Source organism: Geotrypetes seraphini, chromosome 9, assembly GCF_902459505.1.
Source record: "Geotrypetes seraphini chromosome 9, aGeoSer1.1, whole genome shotgun sequence".
NCBI classification, from domain to species: Eukaryota; Metazoa; Chordata; class Amphibia; order Gymnophiona; family Dermophiidae; genus Geotrypetes; species Geotrypetes seraphini.
This window is the reverse complement of record NC_047092.1, coordinates 84,337,272-84,359,654: the sequence shown is the minus strand read 5'-3', so window position 1 is coordinate 84,359,654 and position 22,383 is coordinate 84,337,272. Positions and strand designations below refer to the sequence as shown.

General features: G+C 42.5%; 1 protein-coding gene across 4 annotated transcripts in view; it reads left to right on the top strand.

Moving 5' to 3' along the window:
• CHRM2 (cholinergic receptor muscarinic 2) overlaps positions 1 to 22,383 on the top strand; it is a 299,422-nt gene that overhangs the window by 171,232 nt on the left and 105,807 nt on the right. The window lies entirely within an intron of this gene.

The following is a 22,383-nucleotide window of genomic DNA, read 5'->3' as shown; positions in this document are numbered from 1 at the left end:
TCACAGACCCTGAATAGGGTTTAGTTCATTCCTTTCATGAACAAAAGAAATCATGAAAGAATAAAGGGTTGCAAAAATAAACAACCCACACCTTCCGTACAGGTATAACAGGTGAGTAGTCACTTAGTCTGTAATAGCCCAGTCTTAGTACGTCTGCCTTTAGCAAGCAGACGGGGAAAAACTATAGCCCTTTCCTTGAAGACTGAAAGTACTGCACCCAGGCCTGGATTGAAGTAGGCCTGGCCCCTAACCAACTCAGAAGTAGTTGGTGGGGGAGGGGAATAGCCGAATCCACTTATTCAAACCTGTTTTAAACAGTATGCCACAAATGGCCCCACAATCCCGCCCTGAGGATCTTCTGTGGATTCTCCCCAATCTAATACCCCTATACAAAGTCCATATTGCAGTTTCACTCAAGTCTCAAAAGGCAAACACAAACAAAAACTTCCAAGCAAAATAAACCTGGTTTAAAACTTCCAGGTTTCAGGCACCTTGCAGTGAGAGCCCAGCACTACTCACTGGCTCTAAACAGGTGCAAGCAGGTTTCAACAAAAAAACCAAATTCACAAAAATAAGCACACCAGAAAGTAAAAGGTCTTGCACTTAACTTTCATCCATTACACAGGCTTCTGTATCCATGATAGTGTCCATGATAGTGTCAATTCCATAGGCTCTGGATCAGCTAGCTAGTTGGCTTCAGAGACAGGGGCTGCTTCCACCATCTCAATGTCCTGGAAGCTCTGAGGTTCAGGAGAGCTATCCTGCGAACCTCCTTCCTGGGCTGTCCCAGGGTAAACTGACTGGTTCCTCCTCAGTGCTGCCTCTAAAGCACTGAGGCGACCACGCCCTGTTCTATGTGGGGGCAGGGCAGCCTGTAGCTTGGGCTGAGATTTCCTGGGGCTTCTAATTAAACCCTGCAGCTGAGAATTAGCTGACCTGGTGGATTTGCTGTGAGGCTGTTCCAGGCTGTTCTCCCCATGCTCCTCACCTCCCCAGGGTTTTGTAAGCTGAGGTTTAAATGTACATTCAAAGCCTTCCTTCTTATGGGTGTTTAATCTGTCATAATGGTTAGCCCTCTTTAAGGCCAGGTTAGGGTTAGGCAGAGCCTTCCCTGGCACAAACCGAGCTTTAGGGCTAGGGTTGTGACAACAGCCAGTTTCTAACCCAGTTCACCATTTTGGGTCCTAACTTCAGCTCTTCAAGTTTGTTCAACAGCCTCCTATGAGGAACTGTATCAAAGTCTTTGCTGAAATCTAAGTAAATTACATCTAGCATATGTCATCGATCCAACTATAGGTCACCCAATCAAAAAATTCAATCAGGTTCGTTTGGCACGATTTACCTTTTGTAAAGCTATGTTGCCTCGGTTCCTGTAACCCATTAGATTCAAGGAAGTACACTATCCTTTCTTTCAGCAACGCTTCCAACAACTGAAGTGAGGCTCACTGGCCTGTAGTTTCCTGCTTCATCCCTGTGACCACTTTTTTGAATAGGGACCACATCCGCTCTCCTCCAATCCCCAGGAATCACTCCCGTCTCCAGAGATTTGTTGAACAAGTCTTTAATAGGACTCGTCAGAACCTATCTGATCTCCTTAGTATCCTGGGATGGATCCCGTCTGGTCCCATCGCTTTGTCGACCTTCAGTTTTTCAAGTTGCTCATAAACACTCTCCACCGTGAACAGCGCAGATTCTACCTCATTTTCTCATGTAACTTTGCCAGAAAATCTCGGTCCTTCTCCAGAATTTTCTTCTGTGAACACAGAACAGAAGTATTTGTTTAGCACATTTGCTTTTTTCTTATCACTCTCCACATATCGGTTCCCAGCATCTTTTAGTTTAGCAATTCCATTTTTCATCTTCCTCCTTTCACTAATATATCTGAAAAAATTTTTGTCTCCCTTTTTTACATTTTTAGCCATTTGTTCTTCCGCCTGTGCTTTCGCCAGACATATCTCTCTCTTGGCTTCTTTCAGTTTCACCCTGTAGTCCTTTCTGCACTCCTCTTCTTGGGCATCCATGTATGCTCATGTATGTGGCATCCATGTATACACAAACGCCTTCCTGCCCGATGGTGATTTATTGAAAGCTTTTCAAAACCTGGACAAAGTGCTGAGTTTTGAAAAGCTGGCTGGGGAAATCCAGATATCTGGTAACCCTACCCTAAACCCACTTCTGCTCTTCTCCCATTCTCTGTTTCTGTGGATAATACTCTCAACCTCCATATATTGTAAGCTTGGAGTCACCTTTGACTCCTCTCTCTTTTTATGCAAAAGTCTAAAAGACTGCTAAAATCTGTCATTTTTTTCTCTATAATATCACTAAAATGTGTCCCCTTTTTTGTCTGATCAAAGTACCAAAACCCTATCCATACTCATTACTTCACACAGGTAGACAGAGGCTGTGTTCACATCAGGCTTCTACAATTCAGGTTAAATAATACAATAGTTTTTACATACTTCTGCTCAGTCTATGATGGGATACCAGTCCTGAGTTTTCTTTTGAGTTTTCTTTCCTTCAGTTAGTTATTTTCATCTGTTTTATTTATTTGGATGAAGGCAACCTTTTGCTTCCCTGCACTTTTCAAGCAAGCACCATTTCTCTCTGCTTTTGTTCTGAGCTGCTTCTCTGTTACATCAATCGGATCATCAAAGGATATTGGGATCAGAACCTGCAAAATGAAGAAACCATAGCTACAATTTACATTACATTACATTAGTGATTTCTATTCCACTTGTACCTTGAGGTTCAAAGTGGATTACATAAGAAGAGAGCTGGACATTTCCAGGAGAGTACATTACATTGGATAATTTCTGGTACAGGTACTAATTGAGGATATAGATTAAATTATATTAGAAATTATTTCGGGTTATGTTACATAGAAAAGTATTCTGCTTCCTTACATTGGTAGATAGTTGGTTTCGGTAGGAGATATTAGGTTCAGGTTGATTACTTGGCTTTCTGGTTCTTTCTTTTTTTGGGGGGTAGGGGTCGATTGAGGATATGATGCCAGGGAGTAGGCAGTGCTTGGTCAAGTTAAAGAGGGGAATAGGTGGGGGAGATTAAGTAGATTGTATATACTTTTTGAATAGAAGTGTTTTGATTTCTATTGTCACCCACCACCTCAGGGCAATGTGTCCAGGGCTGTGGGGACAAGGAATATCTCTTGTGGGCCACGGAAGGCACCACAAGGAAAGGAAAAATCAAAAGGTTTAGACCAAGGATTTTGCCCACAAGTCAGGTAAGTCTTTCAGGAAAACCAGGACTGGATTTATTTGGGTTGCATAACAGTGAAACCAAAAACATGAAAAAAAACAATTGTCAGGAATTTCAACCAAGCAATCCAGTCTTCCAAAACCTCGAGCTTCAATATCATACCCAATAAAATCTTTCAATTCACATAACAAAAATTGCTCTGAATTCATCAATAAGCATCAGTTTAAAGTTCTTTCAAAAGAAAAACAGTCTCTTTCCTTTGGTAGTGTACTCAGATCACTGTCAGTGACACAGCACTGCTCTCCCTCAGCAATAAAAATGCTGACCAGGTGGTGTGCTCCACTTGATAGATTACTGCTACACAATAGAGCCCACTATCCCACCTCAAAACGTGGGGCTAATTCCCTCCACCACACTGGCAGGGTAAAGTACACACCCCCTCCCTAAACAGGGAGAAACTCAGCGAACTATTAAGCATAAGTTTTTCAGTCTTAAATTCCTGTGCTTCCCTGCTTCAGCCTCAACAGGGCGGGTAAAGCTCAGCTTCAAAAATAAACCAAAACAGTTCATACAAAAACATAAGTAATAGAAATCCTCCTTAGGCAGTTTCCTTACTTGCCTTAGTTTCCTTACTTGCCTTGAAGAGACACACTTCCATGAGTTGAGAATCCAGCTGAACCTCTGCACTTGGTTCTAACTCCAATTCCATGGCTTGTGGAATTTCAGAGAGGTCAGGAGTTATCCCAGCACCAGCTTCAGCAAACTCCATGCACTCAGGGGTTTGTTGGTCCTGCAGAGCTCTCAGCCCTTTTCCTGCCAGTACTTTTCCTGTGACTGTTCTCCTTCTCTCCAGTTCTCCCTCTGCCTCTCTAACTGTTCAGACCTGAGTTTAAGGAACCTGCAGCCCCGCCCAACACTCCCAGGTGCAAAGCATTTCTGATCACAAGACTTGGGAAGGTGTGGGGGAGGGGAAGACTGCAGCTCAGCCCCTAAGCTCCCTCTACTGGACACAGTAGGAATAGCAGGAAAAAGGGTAAACTGGTGTTTATCTTGAGCAGTTTGAGAACTAACTGCTCCAGGCATAGACCTTGTACTAGGGCCAGTCCTAGCAGGCACACCTCGCATACCACATACCCCCCCTTAAATGACTGCTAGGGGTGGGCCTATGCTTATCCTGGTCCTTTTCCCCAACCCGGGATAAAGCGTCAGCATTAGTTTGAAGACAGCCAGACCTATGTACGGTTTTATATTGGAAAGTTTGCAAGGCCAGGTACCACCTGGTGAGTCGGGCATTATTATTCCTCATAGAATTAAGCCAGCTCAACGCAGCGTGGTCAATGACCAATGTAAACTCTCGTCCTTCCAGATAATAGTCTAGGCTCTGCATGGCCCACTTGGCAGCTAGACATTCCAGTTCTACGGTGGCATAATGTTTTTCATTCTCATGCAACTTCCGACTGAGGTAAAGAACTGGATGTTCTAGCCCCTCCACCTCTTGACTCAGAACTGCACCTAAACCAGTTTGTGAGGCATCTGTCTGTAATACAAATGGACTTTGGAAATTTACTGATGCCAACACTGGTTCAGAGCACAGACAGGTCTTGAGATCACCCAAGGCCTTCCTACTCTCAAGGTCCCAGCGCAACTTGTCAGGCCTATTCTTCTTGAGCATTTCGGTCAGTGGGGCAGCACGGGTAGCAAAGTGAGGGATAAACCGTCGATAGTACCCTACCAACCCTAGGAATCCCCGTAATTGCTTCTTGGACTCCGGTTCTGGGTACTCTCGAACACACTGGATTTTATCCACCAAGGGCTTTACTACCCCCCTCCTACCAAGTATCCTAGATACTTGACTTCCATTTTTCCTACACAACACTTTTTGGGGTTGATTGTTAGACCTGCCTCCCTTAATGCTTGTAATACTGCCCGCACTTGCTCTATTTGCTGAGCCCAGGTTTGGGAATGAATGACAATGTCATCCAAATAGGCTGATGCGTACTCCTGATGTCCCCTTAGGACTTGATCCATTAAGCGTTGTCATGAAGTAGTAGCTCCATGCAAGCCGAATGGCATTCTAGTAAATTGGAACAAACTTAAAGGGGAACCAAAAGCAGTCTTAGGTCTAGCAGTGGGTGTGAGAGGGATCTGCCAATACCCCTTAGTGAGATCCATGGTGGTAAGATACTGCACCTGCCCTAACTTATCCAGCAATTCCTCCACCCTGGGCATTGGGAATGCATCAAACTGTGAGATAGCATTCAATTGGCGGAAGTCGATGCAGAACCTGGATGACCCATCTGCCTTGGGCACAATTACAATAGGGCTTGCCCACAGACTCTTCTCCTCGGAGAGACGATATAGTTTAACCCTTTCTACCTGCCCGGGAAGAGTCTGAATATCATGGTTTACCAGAGTTGTATTCCCCAGGATGGGAGAGAACACATCCCCAAACTCTTCCAGCAAACCTTCTACTCCCTTCCTCTGCAAAGGAGTAAGTTCCTCCCCCATATTAACCTGTTCAGGTAAACTAAACTCTCTGACCTGAGGTCCGAATTCATCTTCCTCACAGCGTTGAACAATGAGGGCTAAGGTCTGACGCTCTCTCCAAGGTTTAAGGAGGTTCACATGATAAATTTGTTCCCTCCCCTTTGCATCCTTGACCTTATAATCTACCTCATTCACTTGCTGTACAATGGTAACCGGACCCTTCCACTGAGCAAGAGGGTCAGTGGGAATTAAGACAAGGACCTGTTCTCCCACCTGCAACTGTCTGTCCTGGGCTTTTTGATCATAATAAGTTTTCTGCTTCCTTTGGTTTTTTTCAATCTGATCTTTTCCTTTCTCCACCAATTTCTGGAATCTTTGCTTAAGATCACCCAGGTAGGATTTTATATTCGTCCGACACTCAGGTGGGGGGGTCCCATTTATCTTTCAATATATCAAGTAAGCCCCTGGGCTTCCGCCCAAATAGCATCTCATAGGGGCTAATATCGAATTTTTCCCGACTGGCATATAACACCCACGGTATCATCAAATCCCAATCAGTCAGCTCTTGCCGTGCTACCTTCTTGAGCATCAGCTTAAGGGACTGATTAAATCTCTCCACCAACCCATTCCCTTGAGGATGGTAAGCTGCGGTTTTTATGTGCCTTATCCCAAACCTCTGCCAGAAGGCCTCCATCTCCCGGGAAATAAAATTACTCCCCTGATCCATGAGAACCTCCCTCGGAAACCCCGCCAAACAGAATAAACTGACCAACTCCTTAGTAATGTTCTGAGCTGAGGTTTTCCTTAAAGGGAAGGCCCACGGAAATCTGGTGGCAACGTCCATCACCACCACTATATACTGGTAACCCCGGGGTGTCTTCTGCAATGGCCCGATAATATCCATGGCCCATCTACCTAAGGGTTCCTCCACCCAAGGAATGGGAATCAATGGAGCTCTACGGGGTTTTTGTATAGCTAGCTTCTGGCAGGTGGGGCAAGAGGCACAGAACTGTGTTAACTCCTGGCGTAATCCAGGCCAAAAAAATCTCTGCAAGATCTGTGTCTCTGTGGCCTCCTTATGCCCCGCCAAGAGATGGTCATGTGCCATTTGAAGAACCAAGGCCCTAAAACCTTGTGGCACTACCAATTGTTCGACCCTGTCGTCTTGTCCTCCTATGGTACTAACCCGATATAATAGACCCCGTCTCACTTTCATATTAAACGGCCCTTTATGAGTGATCCCCACCTGTTGCCATGCAGCTCGCAGGGACGGATCAGCTTTCTGCTCGACCTGAAAAGTGGGAAAGGTTGCTAGTACCCTTTCAGGAATTGAGGGGACTTCTCTTTGCTGAGCAGTACAGACGAGGACCTGTCTCCTTTGCCATTTCTGGCGCTTCACCTGCGCTTTAGAGGGACGGGGCCCTTTCTCCTTCCCTTTTTGGAAGAGTTCCCCCTGAAATGGGAAAGTATCCTCCAGGGTCTCCCCAGAGGCTTCCTTTTTCTCACATTGGGCCCGTGTACTAATCAGAGCCTGCTCCGAGTTCCACTCGATCGGCCAACTTTTCCAATCTCGCCTCAAAATCATCTCATAGGGTGCCCCAGGAACCACCGCCATTAACAACTTTTCTTCATTGGCCCCATACTGGACTCTCACCCAGTGGGTCTCATAGTCATGGACATCTTCATGAATGCACCTAATAGAGACTTTAGGGCCCTCTAGACTGGCCTCCCCTCCTTTATCACGGCTAGCTGCTCTTTTATCATAGATTGGGAGGCGCCGCTATCCAGGAAGGCCACCATAGAGTGTCCATTAATCTGTACAGGCACCAGATACCCCCTTCCGGAATATCAGCGGGGGATTGTATCCCTAATAAATTCTTCTTTTTCCCACACTTGCTCTGTACATTCCCCTGCTTGCCACACCTACAACAAGAAATCAACTTGTTACCGACTGTTTTAGGGTCTTGAGGTTCACTCAAAGACTGGGGTGTACTCTCATGGGACCTATTCTGGGATCTCGTCTGTGTGACTTGTCCCCTACTTGACCACCTACTCCCCTGGGCATCTCCTGCAGGTGTAGTGGTGGACAGGGAGTCTAAATAGGCCTCTGCCAGGTCGATTACCTGGGCTAAAGAGCGACTACTCTGTCTCTGGATCCAGGCTTTTAAACTTTTAGGCGCCGCCTCAAGGAATTGCTCATGCAACAATTCGGTGAGCAAAGCCTGGGCCTGCTAATTTCCTTAACCGGTGTAAGAGTGCCTTGGGCCTTTCCTTTTCCCCCATTTGGGCACCCCTAAATTCTTGCCGATAGTGCTCTCTAGTGAAGCCTAGATAGTCTAAGATGTGGTTTTTTATGGCCCTGTAGTTACTGGCTAGCTCAGGGCTAAGAATCTGATAGGGCGTCAATGCCGCACCGGCGAGGCACGGTATCAGTCTTGTAGCCCATTGTTGCTCTGCCCAGCCTGCTGCCACAGCCATTCTTTCAAATGCAAGTAAAAAGTCATCGGGAGCATCTGTGGGACCCATTTTACACACTTGCATGTTATTCAAAAATTGTAGTCCTACCAGAGCTCCCACGGTTGCTGGAGATCCAGCCACAGGTCCACTAGTAGTCCCTTGAAATAACTGGGCTAGTGTTCTTGTCTGGTCCAACATGGACTGAATCAATTCTTTGTGCTGCCGCCCAGTCTCTGCCTGACTTGCACGCCAGAGGTCCTGGTTGGCTTGTAGCACGACTTTTAAGTCCTCCGTCTGCTTCTGCCGTTCGGAAGCCAAGAGGGTAAACAATTGCTGGAGATCCATGGTGAGGCTGGAAAAGAAAAAACAAAGAAAAGAAATCCAAGTGTGGCCCTTTTTTTTTTTTTCTCGGCCCACCCCGCAAGCTAGTCCCAGCCTATGCCTCCCTGTCACCTTATCACACCCGTATCCTCAATCAGCTGCCCCCAGGGTACTCTTACCCGACAGACTGATGAGTCTGAGTCTTTGGGTAGTGATAGCTGGACTTGGCACTCTGGAACACAGCTGGGCTCACTCCGGCTTGTCTTCTCCATTCCCTTCCATGACCTTCACCGTCACGGACTCTCCCACAGCTCACAGTTGCTTGACTGCTGCACTCATGCACTTGACAACTCCAACAGATGAATCAAAACAAAACTTTAGTCCTAACTTCAGGCTTAGTCCTTCACAGTCTCTCATGGAGGTGGTAAAAAATCAAATCCCTTTGCATGCTCTGCTGCTGCTGGAGCGGAAGGATGCTTCTTTTAGCTTTCAAAGAAAGCGCCAATTTCTTCGGATTTGGGATTCTTACCTTTTTTCATTATCACCATGGGCTCGAAGTGACATTCTGAATTCATTGTGACTCTTTCTGAGGCCCGGGCTTGTTTTCATCCTTGAGGGGACGCCAGGTATTCTTCCTTTTCCCTCCTTTTTCTTTTCTTTCCTTTTCTCTCTTTCTTCTTTCTTTTTTGGTGTTGGAGTTCACTCTTTATCTTTGGCAGTGGGTTATATGCGTCTGATTCAGACTAGGGGGTTTGGGGTGGGGGTGGTGTGGGTGGGACTGTTGGATTTGCTATTATGTATCAGATTGTTCTCTTTTGTTACTCTGGTTTGTTTGTTTGTTGGTTTGTCATGTGTTCTCAGATAATAAAAATTGACTCAACATAAAAAATCAAATCCCATGAATGATACCATGTTTGTCACCCACCACCTCAGGGCAATGTGTCCAGGGCTGTGGGGACAAGGAATATCTCTTGTGGGCCGAGGAAGGCGCCACAAGGAAAGGAAAAATCAAAAGGTTTAGAACAAGGATTTTGCCCACAAATCAGGCAAGTCTTTCAGGAAAACCAGGACTGGATTTATTTGGGTTGCATAACAGTGAAACCAAAAACATGAAAAAAAACAATTGTCAGGAATTTCAACCAAGCAATCCAGTCTTCCAAAACCTCGAGCTTCAATATCATACCCAATAAAGTCTTTCAATTCACATAAAAATTGCTCTGAATTCATCAATGAGCATCAGTTTAAAGTTCTTTCAAAAGAAAAACTAACAAAAGAAAAACAGTCTCTTCCCTTTGGTAGTGTACTCAGATCACTGTCAGTGACACAGCACTGCTCTCCCTCAGCAATAAAAATGCTGACCAGGTGGTGTGCTCCACGTGATAGATTACTGCTACAAAATAGAGCCCACTATCCCACCTCAAAACGTGGGGCTAATTCCCCCACCACACTGGCAGGGTAAAGTGCACACTCCCTCCCCAAACAGGGAGAAACTCAGCAAACTATTAAGCATAAGTTTTTCAGTCTTAAACTCCTGTGCTTCCCTGCTTCAGCCTCAACAGGGCAGGTAAAGCAGAGCTTCAAAAATAAACCAAAACAGTTCATACAAAAATATAAGTAATAGAAATCCTCTTTAGGCAGTTTCCTTACTTGCCTTGAAGAGACACACTTCCATGAGTTGAGAATCCAGCTGAACCTCTGCACTTGGTTCTAACTCCAATTCCATGGCTTGTAGAATTTCAGAGAGGTCAGGAGTTATCCCAGCACCAGCTTCAGCAAACTCCATGCACTCAGGGGTTTGTTGGTCCTGCAGAGCTCTCAGTCCTGAGCTAGGCTGCCAGTACTTTTCCTGTGACTGTTCTCCTTCTCTCCAGTTCTCCCTCTGCCTCTCTAACTGTTCAGACCTGAGTTTAAGGAACCTGCAGCCCCGCCCAACACTCCCAGGTGCAAAGCATTTCCGGTCACAAGACTTGGGAAGATGTGGGGGAGGGGAAGACTGCAGCTCAGCCCCTAAGCTCCCTCTACTGGACACTGTAGGAATAGCAGGAAAAAGGGTAAACTGGTGTTTATCTTGAGCAGTTTGAGAACTAACTGCTCCAGGCATAGACCTTGTACTAGGGCCAGTCCTAGCAGGCACACCTCGCATACCACACTATATGGAATGCTTTGAGGTCAGATGTTGTGGTTAACAATTTGGTGATGGAGGGTTTTGCTGCTTGCATTGCTAGGAGGTTATCATATAGCTTTTTGCGATGAGTGGGTAGGAGAATGGGGTCAGTGTTCTTCTTGTTCTGAGTGGAAGGTTACGATTTAGGCGATTGTTTAGATAGGCAGGTGCAGTACCATTAATTACTTTGAAGAGTAGACAGTATAGTTTGAATTGAATTCTGGCTCGAATCGGAGTTTAAGTTCCTATATTTTATATTGCAGCACTAGAAAAGGTTCAATAAAGAGCGACCAAGATGATAAAGGGGCTGGAACTCCTCTCATATGAGGAAAGACTAAAAAGGTTAGGGTTCTTCAGCTTGGAAAAGACATGGCTGAGGAGAGATATGACTGACTTCTACAACATCCTGAGTACAATGGGTACAAGTGGATCAATTTTTCACTCTGTCAAAAATTACAAGGACTAGGGGACACTCAATGAAGTTACAGGGAAATACTTTTAAAACCAATAGGAGGAAATATTTTTTCACTCTGAGAATAGTTAAGCTCTGGAATGCATTGCCAGAGGTTGTGGTAAGAGCTGATAGAGTAGCTGGTTTTAAGAAAGGTATGGATAATTTCCTGGGGGAAAAGTCCATAGTCTGTTATTGAGAAAGACATGGGAGAAGCTACTGCTTGCCTTGGATCAGTAACATGGAATGTTGCTACTCTTTGGGTTTTGGCCAGGTATTAGTGACCTGGATTGGCCACCGTGAATACAGGCTACTGGGCTTGATGGACCATTGGTCTGACCCAGTAAGGCTATTCTTATGTTCTTATTTCTATTGAATCTTCAACCCTTTCCTGCAGAGAGATGGCCTCGACTGCTTGTACTACTATGGGGTTGTTATCTGAGCAATCAAATGCAGATCCATAGGTCCTACATGTTTGAAACAAGAGAAGGTAGTCATGCTCAACCTTCACATCAGTCCTGATCATGTGGCCAAATGAAGAGCATATCCACTAAATCCTTGGGATGTCTATATGCATACTCAGGTATCCCCACCCCCACTCCTTTGAGCAGGTGTCCCATGTTTTAGACACATGGCTGATAATAAGTAAGCTAACCTCTATTGCAGGAAAGGATTCCCTGACTAAAAATCCCATGGTTTCCCCTCTTGAAATGATTACTCCCTCTGGCAGCAGATTGGTATCTAACAAATACAGTGGGGTAGCAGATGTCTCCATACAGGGTACTGCACAGGTTGTTAACCCCCTACTCATAGAACTGGGTATTAGGATTGGAAAAAACTATATTATCAAGTGCCTGCTGACCTGCTACTATATGTACAGAGCTTCAACATAATCTCCCAGGGATTGTTACCTCCTGAACGTTTTCCTCCTCACAAATTTTGGAAACAGTTTGTCTAGACCTGAGAGCTTTCCAGGTTTCAGACATTTCTACAGGAACTCTCTCCATTCTTCTCACCATGCAGTCAGAGCCAATGAAGAGAGACTGCGACAAAAGCCAGATAACATAGAAACTATGAGTGAGCGTTTTGCTTCCTATTCTCATGGAAGGAGGAATTGCCATCATAGTCAAAAACACCATAGACCTAAAATACAAGGCAAAATTATTACCCCTTACATGGACTTACTAGCCTGTCAACTCTCAGGCCCTAAACTGCATGCTTTGCTACATAACACCAGGAAACTGGAACACAGCAAAACCAGAATTCAAAGACTTTATATACCAAAACTCATTAACGTCAACATACAACTTAATCCTAGGAGACCTAAACCTCCACCTCAAAAACCAAGCCTCTAAACAAGTAGAAATCTTACTATCTTACCTTGAGGCCTTAACATACAAGATATTAGACCCTCAAACCACTCATGAAAAAGGTCACCAACTCGACATTGCAGCCTAAATGACCCAACAACCCACACAACCAGAAATTCATACATCAAATGGAAACTGGTACCGCTCCCTCTGGTCAAATCACTATACATGCTCCTTCAATATCAACTGGACCAACAACAAAAGCAAACCAAATACACAAAAAATAACCTACATCCCACGTATGCACATTGACCCCACCATAATCCAAGACTATAACCCCAAAAACTTTATCTCACAATGGAGCCAGCTAAGTGCAGCAACCCTAGATGAGCTAGCTCAAGAACAAACCAAAACCAGAATCCATAGAAAATCTGACAAATGGGTCAACAATGAACTACTCCTATTAAAAAGACCATGCAGACAACTATAAAGAAAGTGGAGGAAAAACAGTCAAGATTCTACAAAAACAGCATGGAGAAAATTGAACCAAAAATACAAACAAAAATTAAAAGAAAAACGAAAAACATACTACACAAAACAAATAGGAGAAAAATCCCAAGACACAAAAAAAACTATTCCAACTATTAAAAGAACTCACAGACACCAAACCCTACCTGACAAGCAACAATGCCCCCACACCCACAGCCATCCTCGTAGCGACACTAAGATCCACCTTCAATGGAACACCTAGGCACCTAGAAGAGATCACAACACCCTCCACAGAAAAAGAAGCAGTTACAGCAGACAGAACATGGTCTCACTTCTCACTAATACAATGGTCAGACCTCAACAACTCTACAACAAATACAGCCAAACAACCTGCGACCTCAATCACTGCCCCCCATACCTACTGAAAGCCTCCAGTACACTATTTCGCACCTTACTCTTGCAATGGATACAAACTCTATTCACAGACGGCCTTTTCCCACAAGACCTCAGCAAAATCATCATCACTCCAATCCTGAAAGACCTCAAAGGAGAAATAGACCAACCATCCAACTAGAGACCCATAGCCTCAATACCACTTTATTTCAAGCTAATGGAAGGCCTCGTAGCCAAAGTCCTAAACTCATACCTAGAAAACCACAACCTACTCCACCCAACATCATCAGGCTTCAGAACCAACCACAGCACTGAGACCTACTAGGCTCACTCATGGACACCACCAGACAACACCTCAGCACAGGCAAAAAATGCTAATTATCCAACTAGATTTCTCTGCAGCCTTTGACCTGGTAGACCCTAACATCCTTCTACAGATACTGGACTCAATAGGAATCAGTGGTAAGGTGCTAGCATGGTTCAAAGGATTCCTACAATCCAGAACATACAGAGTTAAAACAAACAAAGAAAAATCCGAACCATGGTCCAAGCCCCTGCAGAGTACCCCAAGGATCACCTCTTTCTCCCACACTCTTCAACCTATACATTTTCTCCCTCGGCTCCTACCTAGACAAACAAGGTCTAACCTCCTACAGCTATGCAGACAACATCACCATTCTCCTTCCTTTCGATTAACCAGCACCATCCATGGCAGACATAATACACGGAACACTTGAAACAGTAGCAACATGGATGAAAGACCACAAACTAAAACTAAATCTGGACAAAACAAACTTCATCCTACTTGAAAACAACAAAACCTCAAACGCAACAAACCTTGTCATAAACTCAACAACATACCACATCCAACCCACTTTAAAACTCCTGGGAGTGCTAATAGACAGAGGCTGTACAATGCAACCACAAATCAACAAACAATAAAAAAAAATTATTCGCAGTCATGAGAAACTAAAGGCAAGTCCAAAAATCCTTTGACAGAAAACAATTCCAGCTCTTGGTACAATCCCTAATCCTAGGTCTAATAGACTACTGCAACATTCTATATCTCCCCTGCACAGCAATCATGATTAAAAAAAACTACAAACAATACAAAATACAGCCCTAAGACTGGTCTACTCACTTGAGAAATTCGACCACATCACAGAGGCATACCACGACTCACACTGGCTCCCAATACAAGTGAGAGTACACTTCAAATTTTACTGCCTACTATTTAAAGCAATAAACAGAGACAGCTTAGCCTATTGGAACAATCAACTAATTCAATCCACCTCAACCAGACATAGGAGAACCCACACACCATTCACACACCCTCCAACCAAAAACGTCAAAAGAAAAAAACTGTATGACAATCTCCTAACCACTCGAACTGCAACACTCAACCTCTAATTGTAAACCTATTGACCTCGACCACAGACTACAAAACTTTCAAAAAAGAAATAAAAACCCTTCTATTCAAAAAACACATAAAACTGAACTAACATAATCATAACTGTCCCAAGCATCACCTGCAACTACTTCATATGTACTTCTTTTCTTTTTTCTAAGTATACAATAATCATTCAATATTCATACAATTTACTTGTATAATTCATATAATATTAAATCTTATATTATCCCCCTACCCCCTTCCCTTCTTTAAAAAAAAGTGTCTAATCATTTGAATATTCAATCAATGGCCCCCAAATTTTTTTAAACTTGTTATAATTTCCTTTTTGCATAGCAAGAATTTGTTCCATTTTATAAATATAACATATAGAATTCCACCAAAAAGTATAGTTAAGTCTTGTATAATCTTTCCAATTTCTAGTTATATTCTGAATGGCAACTCCTGTCATAATCATTAGTAATTTATTATTATTTGCTGAAATTTGACTCTTTGCTCTCATCATTGTTCCAAACAAAATTCTATCATATGACATAGCAACTCAACTGGATTTTCTAGAAAATAATTAATTTGAGACCAAATTGACTTCCAGAAGGCGTTAATACAAGGACAATAAAAAATTACCGTATTTTCGCGGATATAACGCGCACCCGTGTAAAACGCGCACACGGGTATAGCGCGCAGAAAACACACTTGTATGTACGGAAACTTTTGTATACAGCGCTCATGGGTATACCGCGCATGCTGCCCGACTCTCCTCTGGCCACCCCGACTCTCCTTTCGCCCTCCCCGACTCTCCTCTGGTTGCCCCGACTCACCGTTCACCCGCCCTGACTTTCGGGTTGGGCCCATGTGCCTCAGGCCGCGCCCCCAGGTGGGACCTAAGGCTCCAGAGCCTATTATGATTGGCCCACGCGCCTTAGGCCCCACCAGTAGGCGGAGCTTTAGGATGGATGGGCCAATCCGGCCTCATTCCTTCGTTGGCTGCCTGCCGGACAGGCGGGTTTGGCTCCCGTCTGTCCGGCCAACTACCAAAGGTACGGGGAAGGGGGATGGGGGGGTCGTGGGGGTCGCTAGGGGGATCGCGGGTCGGCTGGGGGGGCGGTCGGAGGTTCTTGGGGGGGCGGTCGTTGGGGGGAGGGGGGTTTGCGTCGAGGGCAGGAGGGCCTAGGATCCCTCCTGCCCGTAATGTAGTGCGAGGTGGGGGTAGGGGGTCGCCATGGCCAGGAGGGTTTGGGCTCCCTCCTGGCCCGATATTGTCGGGGAGTCGGCAGTCCTTCGGGGTGGGGGTGCGAGCGGTGGGGGTGCGAGCGTCCTTCCGGATGATGAATCGGGCGTCGGGCGGGGTGTGAAATATGTAAAAAAAAATTTGTATACCGCGCTCAGGCATATAACGCGCGAAGGGTATGCGCGGAATGTAAAAACGCGTATAACGCGCGCGTTATATCCGCGAAAATACGGTAGATGATCCAAAGTCCCTGCTTCTAGATTACAGTGCCAACATTTATTAAATCTAGAGCTATCAAACTTTTGTAAACGTACTGGGGTCAAAAGAGCTCTATGCAACAAAAAGAACCAAGTCTGTCTCATAGATGCCGACACTGTACATCTAATTCTCCAAGACCAAATTCGTGGCCATTGAGAAGCAGAAATTTGATGCTTAATCTCAATGCTCCAAATGTCTCTGAGACCCGTTTTTTGTTTTTTATTTGTAAAACCATATATCAATTTATACCACTTAGTGGCTTGGTGACCCAAGAAATCCGCCTGGAAACACAGGACTTCCAAACTATATTGATTATCAAGAACTTTCCATTCAGGGAACCCCTCCTGAATAGCCTGCTTCAGCTGCAACCATTTAAAACTTTGTGACTTATTAAAACCATATTTATGTTGCAGCTGTGAAAAACTAAGCAGCTTACCATTTGAAATAACATCATTTAAAGTTCTTATTCCTGCAATGATCCATTGTTTCCAGAGAATTTTATGACCGCCTATTTTAATCTTGGAGTTTAGCCAAATGGATTGATTTAATGATTTAAAAATTGGAATAGGTGATAATTTAGTAACATATCTCAAAGTCTTCCAAGTATCAATCAAAATTCTATTCCCTTTGTATCTATTAGGCATTGGTATACTCAAAAGATGAACCAAATGTATAGGAAACATGAGCCGCCATTCTAAATACAACCAGTCTGGGACATTCTCCATGAGCTCTGGAAGGACCCAATACATACCCTGTCTTAAAATATAGGCTTGATGGTACCTATAAAAATTTGGAACATTTACCCCCCCCCCTTCCACAATTGTTTTTTGTAACTTTACTAAAGCAATTCTAGGTCTTTTCCCCAACCAAACAAATTTTGTAAGAATGCCATTCAACTTTTTATAAAATGACCCCTGAAAAAAAACTGGTATCATACTCATTTGATAACAAACCACAGGCAATATCATCATTTTAATTGTTTGAACTCTCCCCCACCAAGATAAATATAAAGGATTCCATTGCTCACACATTTCCGTTACTTTCTTTAATAAAAGTTTTTCATTTTCCTTTACTGTATCCTCAATAGTACTTTTGATATTGATTCCTAAATATTTTAATCCATCTTCTTTCCAAACAAATGTAAATGAATCAAATAATCCTTTGGTACAATGTACATTAAGTGGTAGCACTTCCGATTTGCTCCAATTAATCTTGTACCCAGAAAACTTTCCAAATTTTTCAATCAATTCAAGCAAACATGGAATAGTAGTCTCTGGTTTCCTCAAATAAAGCATAAGAACATAAGAACATAAGCAGTGCCTCCGCCGGGTCAGACCATAGGTCCATCCTGCCCAGCAGTCCGCTCCCGCGGCGGCCCAAACAGTTCACGACCTGTCTAAATCACCAGAAGGGGCCCCCATGCCTCCTTGGTTTCCTAATTGAGTCCTATCTTCCTATCAAAGTCCTAGCCCTCCGGTCTTGCCTGCACGACCAGGTTGGGTTTCTGCATATATTTTCTGGTTAGCTTTCTCAGTATCCCACGATCCCCTTATCCCTCAGGAATCCATCCAGTCTCTGTTTGAATCCCTGTACCGTACTCTGCTTGATCACTTCCTCCGGTAGCGCATTCCAAGTGTCCACGACCCTCTGGGTGAAAAAAAACTTCCTTGCATTCGTTTTGAACCTATCTCCCTTCAGTTTCTCCGAATGCCCCCTCGTACCTGTTGTCCCCTTTAGCCTGAAGAATCTGTCCCTATCCACCCTCTCTATGCCCCTCATGATTTTGAAGGTCTCTATCATATCACCCCTGAGCCGCCTTTTTTCCAGAGAGAAGAGCCCCAGCCTATCCAACCTCTCAGCATATGGGTAGTGTTCCAGCCCTCTTACCAGTTTTGTTGCTCTCCTTTGGACTCTCTCAAGTACCTCCATGTCTTTCTTGAGGTACGGCGACCAATATTGAACGCAGTATTCCAGATGCGGACGCACCATCGCTCGATACAGTGGCATGATGACTTCCCGCGTCCTTGTAGTTATGCCCCTCTTTATGATGCCCAGCATCCTGTTGGCTTTTTTTGAGGCCGCTGCGCACTGTGCAGATGGCTTCAGTGATGCATCCACCAGCACACCCAAGTCTCTCTCAAGATTGCTTTCTCCCAACAATGCCCCCCCAATTTGTAGTTGAACAATGGGTTCTTTTTCCCTATATGCATAACCTTGCATTTTTCCACATTAAAGCGCATTTGCCATTTGTTTGCCCAGTCTTCCAGCTTGTCTAAGTCCCTTTGCAGGTCCTCACACTCCTCCCTGGAGCTAACTTTGCCGCACAGTTTGGTATCGTCTGCAAATTTTATAACCTCGCCCTTTGCCTCCTTTTCCAGGTCATTGATAAATATGTTGAAGAGTAATGGCCCCAGCACCGATCCTTGTGGCACACCGCTCGTGACTCCCCGCCAGTCAGAATATTGGCCCTTTACTCCGACCCTCTGCAGTCTACCCGACAACCACTGCTCGATCCATCTGTGCACATCCCCTCCCACCCCGTGGTTCCACAGTTTCCTAAGCAGCCTTTCATGTGGTACCTTATCAAAAGCCTTTTGAAAATCGAGGTAAATGATGTCGATGGGTTCTCCATTGTCCACCCGACTGCTTATTCCCTCAAAGAAGTACAGAAGGTTCGTTAGGCACGACCTTCCCTTACAGAATCCGTGCTGGCTTGTTCTCAGTAGGCCATTTCTCTCAATGTGCTCGCAGATGCCGTCCTTTATCATAGCTTCCACCATCTTCCCTATAATATCATCCACATAAGCGGAGAGCTTATATTCTCAACTTGAAAACGGAATTCCTTGTATCTCCTTTGCCTGATTAATAGCTATCAACAAGGGTTCCAAAACAACATCAAAAAGCAAAGGAGACAAAGGACAACCTTGTCTAACCCCCCTCTGTAAACTAAATCTATCTGATAAATTATTATTAATATATAGCCTAGCACCAGGGGAACTATACAATGTCTGAATCATTTGAATAAAACCAGTCCCTATACCAAACCATTCTAATGCTTGATACATAAAAGACCATTCAACTCTGTCAAAGGCTTTTTCTGCATCCAAAGAAATTAAGAATGCCGGATCCTGAATATCTTTTGTTAAATTTAAAGTATGAAAAGCAGGTCTGGTATTATTGGAAGAATGCCTTCTTGCAACGAATCCTGTTTGGTGAGTATCAATAATAAAAGGGAGAGCTTTGGCCAATCTTAATGTCAAAACTTTGGCTAAAAGTTTACCATCTACATTAATTAATGAAATAGGCCTATAGTTTGATACTAAAGTATGATCTTTGTTTGGTTTTGATAAGACAATAATTAATGAATCTGCCATAGTACCTGATATACAACTTTTATTCAGTTGGTATTGATATAATTTTAACAAATAGGGTAACAAAGTATTTTGAAATAATTTATAGAACTCTACCGTATATCCATCACCACCTGGAGTGGATCTAACTCTAAGAGACTTCAATGCTGTTTCTAACTCTTTTAAAGATATAGGTTCTTCTAAACTTCCTTTTATATGTTCAGGAATTTGAGGCCCCTTAAGTGAACTTAAAAATTCCAATCCATCCTTTTCTCTATCTCTGTAAGATTCAGAAGAATACAAGTCTTTATAAAAACTAAAAAATTGTTTTAGAATCTGATCAATTTTATTATGTGATTTTCCATTTTTATCTTTTATTACAACAATTTTTGTTCTTCTTTTCCTTGCTTTAAGATAATTTGCTAGCATCCTACCCGCCTTATTTGAATTTCCATAGTATTGAGTTTGTTGAGAAAATAAATCATTCCTTACAAATTTAGAGGATAACTCATTATATTTAACTTTTGCTTTTAATAATAATTGCAAAGTATTCCACTCCCATCTATTAATTAAATTACTTTCCAATACTTTAATTTCCTTTTCCAAATCAACAAATTGTTTCGTAAACTTTTTCCTAACGTATGCTGAATATGAAATAATATTACCTCTCATGGTTGCTTTAAACGCATCCCATAATACTTCCATATTTATATCATTAGTATCATTAATTTGGAAGAATTCAATCATTTTTATTTTAAAATCTTCAGTAAAATTTGAATCTACTACCAAAGAATTATCAAATCTCCAAACCGGCTTAGAATAATCCTTTTCACCATCCTTTAACTCAATCCATACAGCACCATGATCAGATAAGAGAATAGGATCTATAATAGCTCTTATTACATTTTTCGCTAAATTATTTGAAACAAAAATATAATCAATTCTTGAAAAATAATTATGGACCTGTGAACAAAAAGAGAATTCCCGATCATTAAAATGAAGAATACGCCATATATCTATTAAATCACAAGATTTTACCAAATTATCTAGCCCTAATGATTTCATAACTCTACTTGGATTTTTATCCATAATTGAATCTCAGCATTGAAATCTCCAGCCACCACTAAATTAGAAGCAGCCAGTGGCATTAAAATTTGTTGTAGGTTCTTAAAAAACTCCATCTGATTTGTATTAGGAGCATAGATGTTAAATAAGTCCAGGGTATTATTTTCCATGCTCATTTCAATATGCACCCACCTTCCTAATGGATCCATTTCTACCATCTTAAAATCAGCTGTACATTTTTTATTAATTAAAATGGCCACTCCAGCCTTTTCCCCATTTGCTGGAGCAAAAAATACTTTTGAAATCCATCCCCCTTCTAGCTTTCTAGATTCTATTGTGGACAGATGGGTCTCTTGGATGAAATATATATCCGCCTGTTGCTTTTTAAGGAAATGTAACATTTTTTTCTTTTTAATATGGTGATTCAGGCCATTGACATTTAAAGAGTAGAATTTAGTCTCCATCTTTCAACTCAATAAAATTCCAGCATTGACACTCCAGTTTATATAAATGAAATTGATTAGACACCATCCTTCCCATAACATCCATAAAATATAAGAATATGATATAATATCCTCTACTACACAGATATTTTTTCCCCTTACTCTTAAATATCCCCCTCCCCATATCCCTCCCACCCCTCCCTTCATTATGGATAAACTTGAACCACGCATAGGATATGCAACCACTTCCATCCCCCAGGCATTTATACATTGTCTCCCACATATAAATGTACTTTTTCCCATCTTATATCTTACTACCATGACATATTTTAAATATTAACATAACCATTTCTTTCATTATTTTTCCATACTTTTATATATCCCAATTTCCAAAATGGTCAAATACCACCTTTACCTTTTTATCAATTCTCTTTTAAATCTTTTAAGTTCCCCCATATTCAATATTAATATTATACTTCTTAATCATAAATCCATTACTATTTACTTATTATTATGTTCATCTGTTAACCCTCAACTTATATAAGTTTTCATTTAATTCTCTTAAATTAATTCTTTTTTTTTTAATTTTTTTTTCAAACATCCTCATAAATGAACATTTCAAAACTCTACATATTTTTATAAATCCTCCTTAAGTTCATCTCATATTCCTCCCTCCTCCCACTTTCACAGCATAATATCTATATTTCTTTTAATTTATTTATGAATATGCTTCTTTAAATATATTTATATTAGAGTTCTAAACCATTTCATATTCACTACATACATACATAAAAGAAGAAATGTAACATTTTCATAAATCCTTAGCATTCCATCCATTCTATTCCAGTCTTACTTTTATATTCCACTCCTATTAATATATTTCTGTCTTCTAAACCTTTTCTTCCTTACATAGTCATTGGTTCAGAGTTATTCAGAAAGTCTTTCAACTTCCCTGGATCCTCAAAATATAGTGATTTACTCCCATAGGATATCCTCATTTTTGCAGGGAAATATAAACCGTACTTATATCCTTTCTCTTTAAGCTGTGGTCTTAACTGCAGAAACTGCTGCCTCAATGCTGCTGTATTTTTTGCAAAGTCAGGCAAAAATAATAATTTTGATCCTTTATATTTCAAATTTTTATCTGCTTTTGCCAACTTCAGTATTTCAAAGGCTTGCTGAAACCTTAACAGTTTAAAGATAAGCGGTCTGGGCTTTGACTGACTTTCTGACCGTTGGAACGGAATTCTGTGTGCCCTTTCAATTTCAAGAGGTTGTTTTGAGTTCAGCTGAAAAAGCTTTGGTATTAAAGTCTCCAGAAAATTTATGGGATTATCTCCCTC